Genomic DNA, 14,335 nt, shown 5'->3' on the forward strand with positions numbered 1-14,335 from the left:
GTGCAACACAGACCTTACCAATTCTTTATCATGTGATGTGTGAATGAAAGTTTTGTTATTTCAATATACAGTACTGGGTCATCCAGTGGGGGCAAGATAAATGGTAAAAAAGGTGACTGAATCAAACATATAATAATTCAACATTTCAAATTTATCTGAGATTTGTTTACCCTATCACTCCTTAATGGTGATTTTTTTCATCTACCAAGCTGCAATTTAACCAAAAACTATACGATGGAATGGCACAGTGGGGAAATGGGCGTATATATACGTCCCCTTTAATTTGCCACCGTGTGGTCGTGTGCTGGCGCGCTTGCGATTCTTTCTGCCACAATTTCGCAGTCATGACAAAAATATTGAATTGTTTTCAAAATTGTCGCTCTATTTTGGTTTACAGCGCAAAAATAAATACCGCAGCGGTGATCAGATTTCACCAAAAGAAAGCTCTATTTGTGGGAAAAAAAGACGTCAATTTTGTTTGGGAGCCACGTCGCACGATTGCGCAATTGTCAGTTAAAGCGACGCAGTGCCGAATCGCAAAAAGTGGCCTGGTCTTTGGCCAGCCAAATTGTCTCGGGCTTAAATGGTTAATTCACAACTACTTCAAAACTCATGAAAGTAATTCCAATGAAGAGTGGTTTGCAATAAATATGGGAAAATGTATTTACAGTTTCTCCAAATAGAGCACATCCAGACTATTTTGGCAGCCTTATATCAACAGTACATTCCCATGTGATGTATGACCCATGGAGACTACATTCTTTACACAAACCAGCAGGTTCTTGTTTCAGTGTATATAAACAATTACAAACTCTTATCTAAGTTGTAATTTATGTATGGGTCAACCAAAGATGTTACCTTCATCTATCACTTAACCACTTGCCGTCGCCGCACCGTCATTATACGTCCACAAGGTGGCTCTCCTAGGCGACACCACGTAAATGGACGTCCTACCTTTTAGCCGCCACTAGGGGCGCACGCGCGCCCCCGACTCGCCCCCGACTCCCGTGTGTGTGCCCGGCGGGCGCGATCGCCGCCGGGCACACGCGATCGCTCGGTACAGAGCGGGGAACGGGAGCTGTGTGTGTAAACACACAGCTCTCGTTCCTGTCAGCAGGGGAAATGCTGATTTTCTGTTCATACAATGTATGAACAGAAAATCAGTGTTTCCCCTAGTGAGGCCACCCCCCCCCCCCCACAGTAAGAACACACCCAGGCATACTTAACCCCTTCCCCGCCCCCTAGTGTTAACCCCTTCACTGCCAGTGGCATTTTTATAGTAATCTAATGCATTTTTATAGCACTGATCGCTATAAAAATGCCAATGGTCCCAAAAATGTGTCAAAAATGTCCGAAGTGTCCGCCATAATGTCGCAATACCGAAAAAAAAATCGCTGATCGCCGCCATTACTAGTAAAAAAAATATTAATAAAAATGCCATAAAAATACCCCCTATTTTGTAAACGCTATAACTTTTGCGCAAACCAATCAATAAACGCTTATTGCGATTTTTTTTTTACGAAAAATATGTAGAAGAATACGTATCGGCCTAAACTGAGGGAAAAAAATGTTTTTTTATATATTTTTGGGGGATATTTATTACAGCAAAAAGTAAAAAATATTCATTTTTTTCAAAATTGTCGTTCTATTTTTGTTTATAGCGCAAAAAATAAAAAACGCAGAGGTGATCAAATACCACCAAAAGAAAGCTCTATTTGTGGGAAAAAAAGGACGCCAATTTTGTTTGGGAGCCACGTCGCACGACCGCGCAATTGTCTGTTAAAGCGACGCAGTCCCGAATCGCAAAAAGTACTCTTGGGCAGCAATATGGTCCGGGGGGTAAGTGGTTAATCATTCATTAGTTTGGGACTGGGAAGTAGAGAATAGGTCATATTTCCCTACCGACAGACACACAAACAGGCACGTTTGCATTTTTTAAGGGTGCATGGCTATGTGTACTACAGAAAGTACCCATCTTTAGGGTGGCCAGAAAACAAGCAAATTATGCTCTCAGTGACATGACAGTTGGGCTTCATATAACTTGGTATACGGTGATGTCCACCTCATAGTTAGAAGCACTTTATTGCACAGAGATTTCCTGTAATGTTGTAAAATTCCTATGAATGAGTCCTAGTCTTTCTTTTTTGTAGGATCAGATGCATCTGCTCATACCTCCGCTGACCCCATTGGGTCTCGGGGAGCATACATTTGATATATTTGAGCTAAGATCTTGCGGCTGCATAGACTTTTTTTCTATGCTACCACTGTCAAGCAGGCAACATGTCAGCTTGATGTGATACATATATTATGAATGCCTTGTCAGGGTGGATTTGATTTAAATTATGATTTAAATCACTCATAAAATAGCTTGATTTAAATCATAATTTTTAAAGAGCAACTGTCATCTCCATCCCGCAGTGGCACCTCCTCTGACCCGCTGTTGACTCACGACAGTCTTATTCTCTTTAATGGGATGGCTGGTGATGCGGCAGTGACACAACAAGGTGAGGGACGTGGCGGCAGCAGGTGAGTGGATACCCATTAACAGGCGCTGCTTTGATGGATCTGAAATGACAGGTGCTCTTGAAATGTAAGGACCTATTCTTGCTGACAGTTAGAATCGTTAATATTTGCAAACAAAATGAAGGTTTCCCATTTAGAACCATAAGCTGTCAGGTTAGTAAAATAGCGATATCAGAACCAATTCAGTCATACAGTTTTTAATGTACATAGATTTGCAAAACAATGGGATAAAGGAATTTTCCTGAACTTTGTTTTATCTCATGGCAGCGCATGTTATCATAGCTAGTTATTGAATGGCTGCCAACCCATGTGCATGGACACAAATAAATTGCGCCCTGTAATGCCATTCTGGGATGCCGTCATATGACGTGACGGCTTACCAGAACGAGTGGCGGGTCGGCAACTTGTTAAACAGAAAACTAACTTTAGAATTTTATAAAAAAAAAAAATGATTTTTAAATAAAAAAATCTTTTTTTAAATCATTGATTTATATCCACCCTGATGCATGTCTCTCTATGTTGGCCTATGTGTCCATTCACACTATACCGTATTTATCGGCGTATAACACGCACTTTTTCCCCTTGAAATCAGTTATACGCCGATCCCTGCTGTCTGAGGGAAGAGGACCGAGCGCCGCTGAATTACATAGAGCCGTAATCTCCTTCCTGTGTATCCGGTGCTCCGTCTCACACAGCCACGCCTCCTGGCCCCGCATTGGACCACTGTACTGTATCATATGAGCAGGGGCAGGAGGCGTTGCTGTGAGTGACAGAGCGCTGGGTACACAGGAAGGAGATCACGGCTCTATGTAATTTAGTGGCACTCGCTCCCCCTCTTCCCTCGGAGACAGCAGGGAAGATCTGACAATGAAAGGTGAGACTGTAGATGGGCACTGAACAGGCAGGGCATTTTGGTAAATGTATAGGCTGCAGATGGCCACTAATCAGGCTGCAGTGAGGAGCAATGTTGCAGATGGACACAGATCTGGCTGGATTAAGACTGCAGATGGGCACAGATAAGGCTGCATTGATGCTCTGATACCATCATTTTGCTTCAAAGTGGTTTATTTAAAAAAAAACTTTTTTTCCCTGAAACTTCCCTCTTAAATTGGGGTGTGTGTTATACGCCGATAAATACGGTATGTATTACAGGGGTTTAGAGGCAGAGCATTTAGATACAAAAAACCCCACCAAAGTTGCTTTCAGGAGCAAAGCCTTTGAACATGTATGCTCATGCACGTTTATGTGCGTTTGCGCATTAATGCATTGTAATGGCCAAGGTGAAGTAAAAAACAGACGCATGAATGCACTTTTATCATGTAGGAGAAAATGATTCATAGAGAATACATTGTGCATGTGGCTTGATTTACAGTGGGTACGGAAAGTATTCAGACCCCCTTAAATTTTCCACTCTTTGTTATATTGCAGTCATTTGCTAAAAGCATTTAGGTTCATTTTTTTCCTCATTAATGTACACACAGTACCCTATATTGACAGAAAAACACAGAATTGTTGACATTTTTTCAGATTTATTAAAAAAAGAAAAACTGAAATATCAAATGGTCCTCAGTATTTAGTAGAAGCACCCTTTGATCTAATACAGCCATGAGTCTTTTTGGGAAAGATGCAACAAGTTTTCACACCTGGATTTGGGGATCCTCTGCTATTCCTCCTTGCAGATCCTCTCCAGTTCTGTCAGGTTGGATGGTAAATGTTGGTGGACAGCCATTTTAAGGTCTCTCCAGAGACGCTCAATTAGGTTTAAGTCAGGGCTCTGGCTGGGCCATTCAAGAACAGTCACGGAGTTGTTGTGAAGCCACTCCTTCGTTATTTTAGCTGTGTGCTTAGGGTCATTGTCTTGTTGGAAGGTAAACCTTTGGCCCAGTCTGAGGTCCTGAGCACTCTGTAGAAGGTTTGCATCCAGGATATCCCTGTACTTGGCCGCATTCATCTTTTCCTCTATTGCAACCAGTCGTCCTGTCCCTGCAGCTGAAAAGCACCCCCATAGCATGATGCTGCCACCACCATGCTTCACTGTTGGGACTGTATTGGACAGGTGACGAGTAGTGCCTGGTTTTCTCCACACATACCGCTTAGAATTAAGGCTAAAAAGTTCTATCTTGGTTTTCTTTTAGACCAGAGAATCTTATTTCTCACCATCTTGTCGAGTCCTTTAGGTGTTTTTTTTTTTTTTTTAGCAAACTCATGCAGGCTTTCATGTGGAGAGACTCTGACATAAAGCCCCGACTGGTGGACGGCTGCAGTGATGGTTGGCGTTCTACAACTTTCTCCCGACTGCATCTCTGGAGCTCAGCCACAGTGATCTTTGGGTTCTTCTTTACCTCTCTCACCAAGGCTCTTCTCCCCCGATAGCTCAGTTTGGCCTTAAGGCCAGCTCTAGGAAGGGTTCTGGTCATCCCAAATGTCTTCCATTTAAGGTTTATGGAGGCCACTGTGCTCTTAGCCCCCATTCACATTGTAACGCCGCGTACGCGGCGTATTTTGCCGCGATTAGGTTACTTTTTTTTTTCCACAAAGAATTGCCATTGTCTATGGCCGAACGCCAATGCCGCCTGAAAAAAAAGGGTCCGGGACTTGTTTTCAGGCGTACGGCGTTTGAGATGTGAACCATCTCATAGACATCAATGGCAATTCTCCCCTCCAGCGGCACGAGCGTCGGGCGTTTTGTCGCCAAGGTGTGAATGGAGCCTAAGAAACCCTAAGAGGGTTCCTGCCGGCGTCATTTGGCCCGGTAAGGAAGAGGGTAATCTGCAAAAATGTCAACAATTCTGTGTTTTTCTGTCAATATGGGTTGCATTAATGAGGAAAAAAATGAACTTAAATGATTTTAGCAAATGGCTGCAATATAACGAATAGTTAAAAACTTAAGGGGGTCTGAATACTTTCCGTACCCACTGTTATATCTACTCTTTGCTTTGGCTTGCTCAGTTTGCCTGAAACAAGTCTATTTCCACCTAGCATTTGGTTTAAACAGGTCCAAAATCCTCCCACTGGCAGCAGCATGTAGCTGGATCAGTAAATTGGTGGCTTCAGGTAGAGCTGGCAGACAATATAATTTGATTCTGTAATGAAACCATTTGTATGCGGCTTCCTTCAGATACATTGCTTATATTTACTGCTGGTAGTTGACCCAGATTTCTTCTTTAAAGCTTTGGAAAGACGAGATCGATTATATGCATGTTTGAAATACAACATTGCTGTAAAGCTGTTCTTTGTATTAAATTTTCTTTTGCTTGTTTTTATCCGGCCTTCTTCAAATAACACTGTTATTGTTTTCGAATATGTAATGCATACAATACTGAGCTGCATTATAACATTCTGTGATCAATTAATAATCGCTCAATAAGCTTTGCACATCCGGTCCTTTCAATGCTCTGACAGAACCCAGCCGTTCAGTGTATTTTTAGCGGTGTAATTATTTGTCATGAAGAGCTTGCATACAGCAAATCTTGAAATGTTCTCTTTTACTGCTGGCTTGGAAAAAGTTAAACTATTTCTTGGATTATTTCCTTTCCAACACCTACATCTCCAGTTGCCTGGATTCTATGGCAGTCACCCTCCTCCTCCTCATTTTGTGTAGGCAGATTTTGTGCTTGACGGAATCTATGGAGTATGTTTAGTGTCCACACCTGAAAATTATCATGCTACTGTACATCACAACAATAATTACATTAACACTTTTTTAAATCTTGATGAGCTTGTTTTGTAGGGCTGAATTTGAAATGGTGCTTTTGAAGCACAAAAATCTCCATTTTGCTTTAGAGCAGGGGTGCTGAATCCATGTGGCCCACAACCTCAAACCAGGGAAGGGCATGCCTGGGGTGGCAACCCTTTGATCACAATCTGGGCTTGCTGACCTACCATCTCAGAGCATCAGAGAGCAGTGAGCCGGCGCTGGCAGCAGAGAGAGCAGGCGGCCGTGGAGGGAACAGGAGCCACATTGGCTGAAGCTTCCTCTGTAGCGCCGGCTAATGTCCCTGGCAGAGTGATACCAAGTGAACTCTGCTTCTCTCTAGCAGCCTTGATAGTGATTCCAACAGCAGCTGCAAGAGGAAAGGAAGGTCAGCGTATTAAACACACATAATGGGCGTACATCTTTTGCAATATGGGCATGTTTGCATATTATAAAAGGGTTAACAATTAGGCTGCTTTCACACTAATCCATGGGTGCAGCACAGTATACCTGCTTCTTTCCTGCAGGTTGGCTCACAGGCGTCATGCAAACCACACAACATGCATAGACAATAACCACACAACCATTGAAATTCAACAAATCATTTATTTATATTTCACATGTTTCCATTTATCACTAACTATGTACTTTTTTCATTTTGGAATAATATTGGCCACGATCCGATTTTTTTTTTTTTTTTTTTTAATCCATACCTTACCACTTCATAATTCTGTAAATAAATCACCAACTCCAGCCACTTAGACTCAAGCTGATTCAGTATTTTAATTTAACCTTTATTTAAACCTCCCCTCCAGTTAAATACCAGAGGGAGCCACCACATAAATCGGCCGACACAAAAATGGTGGGTAGGGCGGGGAGTCCTCTTGCAATCTTCAGTCAGGAACTGGTACTGACCCACACCACTTCCCTGGCCTTAAATAGGCTGTTACCAGTCTCCAGAATATTCTACCAAAGTCATCTAACCCTTTTAGCTAATGCCTGAATACCTTGAACACCTTTCCAGAACCCTCTAACCCACCTGATTTCACTGACCAATCCTGTTAACTCACCTGCATCTTACCTTTCCCTTATCCTCAACTGACCTCCTGAACTAAAATCCCCTGTACCACCTGACCCTTCCTAACCAATCCTGACTAATCTTTATCTATTCCTATTTCAAATGCTAATGCCATGATCCCATTCGGAAAGGGGGGCCTAATTGGTTCTCCCCTTACAATTCCCATTATATCCTGTGGGTTTGGTGAGTTTCCTGAATGCAGGGTGCGCTTTTTTGGTGCGCTTTCAGAAAGTGCACCACTCCCACAAGATGTAATGATGGGTAAACATCCAACAGGTATTGGTCCCAAGGAAATTAATGATCCTGATCGTTTAAAATCTTCCCTATGCTATTCAAATTAAAAATTTGAAATTCTGAAGCATTTCATTTCATTGTGGCCCACGTCCAGTTACCAAATCACTTAAGTGGTCGTTGCCCTTCAAAAGGTTGCGCACCCCTGCTAATGGAGTTTTGCCCAAGTATTTAGTTGCCTTTTAAACAAACTTATTTTTAAAAGCAATTCCTAAATTCCAATATATACGCATGCGACTTTTATTTTCAATTTTTTTTGGGGCTTGACTAAAAAAATAACTGTCACTCTTTTGAAAGTGGATCCTTAGCCTGGTGTGTTAGGTTGTGAATTGAGCCTGAAGTAATAAAAAAAGAGTAGATGGAAATATCATGAAAACCGTTACTGTGGCTAGGTTCCTAGATATTTGACATGTCGGGATGCTTTCTGTGATCTTTACTGGGTTTATGCTGGTTAGCTGATCTTGCAGAGTAATATTATAGTGCAGCGCTGTTTCACAATAGTGAATCTAATCAAAATGTACATGTACCATAAGTGCAAATTCCAAAATGTATTATAAACCAGTCTTTGCGTGAACTATAAAAATATATACAGTACTCAAAATCTTCTAATGAATATAGTGCAAAATCTTGATGGTTGTAAACTTCAATCTTTATCTAAAACCACCGCTGTGCCTCTTTCGTTCTCCAATGAAACACCCTTAGTCACCGTCACCAGCTGTAATACCGGCTCGCTTCTAAAAGTAGTTAAATGGACTCAAACGATCTTTTTTCACTCCGCTACGATTTCTCTCCTCCACACCAGGACAACTGCTCTCTCAGCTTAGCAATGTTATCCAAATTTGAGTTTAACGTTTAGAGGCAGAAAAAAAACGTCTGTTTTGCGTTTCTGATTGGAGCTCCGAGGCAGAAAAAACGTAAAACTCTCAAACTCGTCTAAACTTTGTACAAAAAATGCTCTATTTTTACTCCTGATAGAACAGACCTTTTTTTTTTTTTTAAAGCCCAGTGTGCATGGAGCCTAAAACCTCATGCACATTTGTGCAAAATACACATGGCTAGTGAAAGATTCACTTAATTTTCCCACGCCCAAGGTGGGCATATAGCTGGCCATAGAAGTAGCAAAAGCCTGTATTCGTGTCAATGCCTATTGCATGCCAACGTATCTGCATTGCCTTAGTGTGTTGTCATGTTATTCTAAATGAATGGCACTGCAGTGAGTCAACGCATGTAACGGGCTTTGCCGTAACATGCACATTGCTGAAACGCATAGGTGTAAATTGGGCAATAAAGAAAACAAATTGGGGTACGTGCTTACTTACCAGCCATGGTGCTTAGGCGAAGATGACATTACAATCCTTCGAGGTAGATTTTGGGAAAACAGATCAGCCCGGCTCTTGTGAGAAGACACTCGCAGTGGACTAGTGTCTTTTTGAGAGGTTTTGCCTGCTTTGCATTCCCCGGGAAACCTTTCAAAAGGATGGTGACCGCATGTCTGGCAACGTGGACGAATTAATAAATGTGTGTATATATTTTATTCGACTTTTTTTTTTTTTATATGTACGCTTTATGCGGCCACTTCCAGCAAGCCATTTGTAAAGGACGAGGGGTCTGGGCAAATTGAATGGACCTTACTTTATACTGTCAGGGCCACTTTATTAACTAGAATAATATAAAGGCCCATACACGTGGTCTGACTTTATGACAACAAACTTCAAAATGAGCAGATTTTTTACCCTCCATCGGACAAACTTTTTCGGTTTTCATTGGACAAAATTTTGCTCTGCAAACGGACAAACTTTTCGCCAACAAAAGTCCTGCGGTGCAAAATCCTATTGTGTGTTCAGAAGTCCATCTAATGTAAGGAGGGGATGCGCTGGACATCTAACCTTACAGATACTACCGGCCCTTTTGAGGACAATCCTAATGCTGATGCGGCTCACAACCTTACAGATACTACCGGCCCTTTTGAGGACAATCCTAATGCTGATGCGGCTCACAATGAAATTGAGTTTGATACCCCTGGTGTAGGGAGTCCAAGTCGAAACATGTCTTATAAAGTGGAACTTCACTCTCCCAATCAGCGTTGATTATTTTGAATCCTCATGCCTCTAGCATTAGTAAATGGATAGGAAAGTATATAATAATTTCTTGTTTTAAACTTTCTTTCTTTTTTTTTTTTTTTTTACTTCCTGGTTTCCTGCCTTGGCAAATGTCATACATTCCAGGAGTCTTCAGAAGGGGGGGAGGGGTTTTCTCAGCTAAGCGCACACTCCTGCATGCAGACTTGAGCTAAGGGCAGGAAGTAAATGCTACATTAATAATTTGCCCTTACTCAAGATGGCCACTGCCAGAAATGCAAGGGGATGTTTTGCAAGGCGATTTCTCACCAAAATAAAGCACAGAGACATGCATGGATGGGGGAGTTTGCTTTGAATAATGCAAATTAATTAAATTGCATGTTTGGTTTGTGGTGCTCAGATGCAGTGAAGTTCTGCTTTCGGGATATATCCCGACTGTGCATTAAAGTTATCCATTAAATCTGTAGTTTCTAGTAGGGGATTGTGAAGCCATGAAGCAGGAAAAGACTGTTCTATTTGATATGAAGGATTTGACTTATCTTGTCTTTTATCATAGAATTGGTAAACAGAATTAAGCAAAATAGATGATTTGACAGTTTCTCTGCTTATTAAAACGTTTCTCATGCCCACAATACTGCACAATTTAATAACTTAAGGGCTAATCATATTGATGGTTTAATAGCTTGTCATTGCTCAGTGATGTATACGTAGTTGCGCTCCTATGTACAATTAGTCCATGTGTAACGATACTAATGTTGTGCCAGTGGCTCTGTAATATCCTATATCTGATGATGGGAACTGGCCTTTCCTGCCTAGACAGATCTGGTGTGATGGAGCACAGTTACCATGGTCCCTTAAAAGTGATATTAAGCACAAATGCTGCAGAATGCTGGAGTGTTTTAATAAAGCAGAGGCTTTGTTTTATTTTCTCTAGGGCCTGGTAATGGGGCTTCGCGCAGACGTTTGAGATTCTAAGCAGAAGCAGCACATATCAAAGTGAACATCCAGAAACATGATGTTATAGCAGGTAAGCCAATTTTATTCAGGTCAGGGAAGAGAATAAACAACCCTACCACTGCTTATGGCTAAATGTATCAAATGCATGTACAGTTTATTCATTTGCAATTGCAGTTTATAGCATGTTATGGTTGCCTCGCCTTAGGCTTGTTATGTTACAAAGAAAAAAGACGACATGTTAATAAAATTATATATTTTTGTTTGGATCAGTGGTTAAAGTTTAGTGAACATAACACAATATAGAATCTTGGCTGCCTAACTTCGTGCAGTATGTTTTATATGGATCGGGCCACAGGGCCTTCCAATAAAGCAAGTTATAGGAATGTACTATATTGTTAACTGCGTGTTTTGTAACACAGATATGCCCAACCATAAACACAAAATCTAAATTAGGGTTGTATGTTTCATAATTTTAGGATATTATAAGGCAATTAAATGCATAAGCATTCAAGATTCCTTGGTAGGTTTATTGCTTGTCTGACAGATTTATAATATGTAATTTTAGCTTGTGATATACAGTATCTCACAAGTGAGTACAACCCTCACATTTTAGTAAATATTTTATTATATCTTTTCATGTGACAACACTGAAGAAATTACACTTTTCTACAATGTAAAGTAGTGAGTGTACAGCTTGTATAACAGTGTAAATTTGCTGTCCCCTTAAAAAAAACAACACACAGCCATTCATGTCTAACCGCTGACAAGAAAAGTGAGTACACCCCTAAGTGAAAATGTCCAAATGATTACAAGGTCTCAGGTGTGAATGGGGAGCAGGTGTGTTAAAATCTGTGTTATCGCTCTCACCCTCTGACTGGTCACTGGAAGTTCAACATGGCACCTTATGGCAAAGAACTCTCTGAGGATCTGAAAAAAAAGAATTGTTGCTCTACATAAAGATGGCCTAGACTATAAAAAGATTGCCAAGACCCCGAAACTGAGCTACAGCACAGTGGCCAAGACCATACAGCGGTTTAACAGGACAGGTTCCACTCAGAACAGGCCTCTCCATGGTCGACCAAAGAAGTTGAGTGCACATGTGTAGCATCCTATCCAGAGGTTGTCTTTGGGGGAATAGACGTTTTAAGTGCTGCCAGCATTGCTGCAGAGGTTCAAGGGGTGGGGGTGCCAGCTTGTCAGTGTTAAGACCATACATTGCACACTGCATCAAATTGGTCTGCATGGCTGTCATCCCAGAAGGAAGAGTCTTCTAAAGGTTATGCACAAATAAGCCCGCAAACAGTTTGCTGAAGACAAGCAGATTAAGGACATGGATTACTGGAACCATGTCCTGTGGTCTGATGAGACCAAGATAAACTTATTTGGTTCAGATGGTGTAAAGCGTGTGTGGTAACAACCAGGTGAGGAGTACAAAGACAAGTGTCCTTGTCATGTCCGGGGCTGCAGGAGTGCTGCCAGCACTGGGGAGCTAAAGTTCAATGAGGGAACCATGAATGGCAACATATACTGTGACACACTGAAGCAGACCATGATCCCCTCCCTTTGGAGACTGGGCCGCAGGGCAATATTTAAACATACAACCCCAAACACACTTCAAGACAACCACTGCCTTGCTAAAGAAGCTGAGGGTAAAGGTAATGGACTGGCCAACATGTCTCCAGACCTAAACCCTATTGAGCATCTGTGGGGCATCCTCAAATGGAAGGTGAAGGAGCGCAAGGTCTCTAACATCCACCAGCTCTGTGATGTGGTCATGGAGGAGTGGAAGAGGACTCCAGTGGCAACCTGTGAAGCTCTGGTGAACTCCATGACCAAGAAGGGTGAAGGCAGTTGCGGAAAATAATGGTGGCCACACAAAATATTGACACTTTGTGCCCAATTCGGACATTTTCACTTAGGGTGTACTCACTTTCTTGGTCAGCGGTTTAGACATTAATCGCTGTGTGTTTGAGTTATTTTGAGGGGACAGCAAATGTTACACTGTTATACAAGCTGTACACTCACTACTTTACATTCTAGCAAAGTGTAATTTCTTCAGTGTTGTCACATGAAAAGATTATATAATAAAATATTTATACTAAAATGAGGGGTTGTACTCACTTTTGTGAGATACTGTATGCCAGTATTATGTTGGAAAATAGCAAGGTGTGTATAGGAGCCATCACACAGAAGATATTTGTGCTGAATTTGATACACCGCATGATACTATATTCTAAAAAAAATGACCGTAGAAAAAACGCGCTTCATTTCTGGACACAATTGCTTTCCGGATGCATAATATGTTTGCATATTGCACCCTTAATACGGATGTTACATGTTACTAAAGGTGAACTACTGTAGCCCTTTTAAAGAATAACTCAAATTATGTTTTACCTAAAAAAAAAAAAACAGACAAATGACTAGTCACCAATATTGCCTGTCGTCTCACTGAAGCTGATCTTCCTCCTTACTGACTTATGCCACGTACATACGATCGGAACATTGTACGAAAAATGACATCACTTCCGATTTTTTTTTTTTTCTTTTTTCTGTCGTACGAGAATTTTCTTGACTTTAGCAACCTATTCAATTTCTACTTGCGACTAGTAAACGGAAAAAGTCGGACGATCTGTCGTCCTATTTTCAGATCGTGTGTATGTGGCATTAGCATGCCTTGTTCCACATTGTGTCTCTGTGGCCATCTTGGTAAAGACCGGGTTTTGCTTCCTTATGTTGGAGCCTCTAGTACAGGGGTGTCAAACTGGCGGCCCTCCAGCTGTTGCAAAACTACAAGTCCCATGAGGCATTGCAAGGCTAACAGTTACAAGCATGACTCTCACAGGCAGAGGCATGATGGGACTTTGTAGTTTCGCAACAGCTGGAGGGCCGCCAGTTTGACACCCCTGCTCTAGTAAGAACAGTGGTGAGCAGCACAGTAATCACCTCCTCTAGTTTAGTACTACAGGGCAGCTGTGTCCTAGATCTGCATTATACAGCTATGTGGCTGTAGAAACCTTGCATACCAGAAAGTGCATTGCTATTTTTCAGGAGGGATTCAAAATGTTTACATTTACTGCTTAGGCACAATGAACTTTATCTTTAAAAGTTGTCTATAACAAATATTTACCTTTTTGGGGCTCAGGTCCAATGTAACTAATCTTTCATTTCTATCTTTTTAATGACCGTGTTTATTCTATCTACTCATTTACTGGCAGTAGACGGTTAGATCAGCTCGTTCTGTGTGTGTGTGTGTGTGTGTGTGTGTGTTGCATGTGGTGACCTGCAGGCATCCTTAATGTATACCAGGGGTAAGCAAATTTTGTCCCTCCACCTGTTGCGAAATTACAAGTCTCATCATGCCTCTGGGGGTTATGCTGACCTCCTGAGCAAGCCTTGCAGTGCTTCATGGGGCTTGTAGTTCTGCATTTTCTGGAAAGCTGAAGGTTGCCTGCCCCTGATGTAGCCATCCTTAAAGTGATATTAAACATTTGGTGTTTTTTTTTTATTAACATAACAAACCTGTCTATACTTACCTGCTCTGTGCAAGACTTTGCACAGAGCATCTCCAATCTTCTGACCCCCTCCCCCCCCCACTGGTGCTCCCTTCTCTTCGGCGGGTGCTCCCACGGAAAGCCGCTTCCATGGGGGCAGCTGTGTGTGCTCCCGAGCCCTGCTGCTGCATCTGTTGACACAGGCAGTGGGACTCTGCCCTGG

The 14,335-nt window shown here is 41.8% G+C and overlaps 1 protein-coding gene across 1 annotated transcript in view; it reads left to right on the forward strand.

The window, feature by feature from the left end:
* SIPA1L1 (signal induced proliferation associated 1 like 1) overlaps positions 1 to 14,335 on the forward strand; it is a 331,939-nt gene that overhangs the window by 70,844 nt on the left and 246,760 nt on the right. The window contains 1 exon segment of the mRNA XM_040332639.1: positions 10,599 to 10,691. The gene's annotated coding sequence lies outside the window, so the exon portion shown is untranslated.

Source organism: Rana temporaria, chromosome 13 (assembly GCF_905171775.1).
Source record: "Rana temporaria chromosome 13, aRanTem1.1, whole genome shotgun sequence".
NCBI lineage: Eukaryota > Metazoa > Chordata > Amphibia > Anura > Ranidae > Rana > Rana temporaria.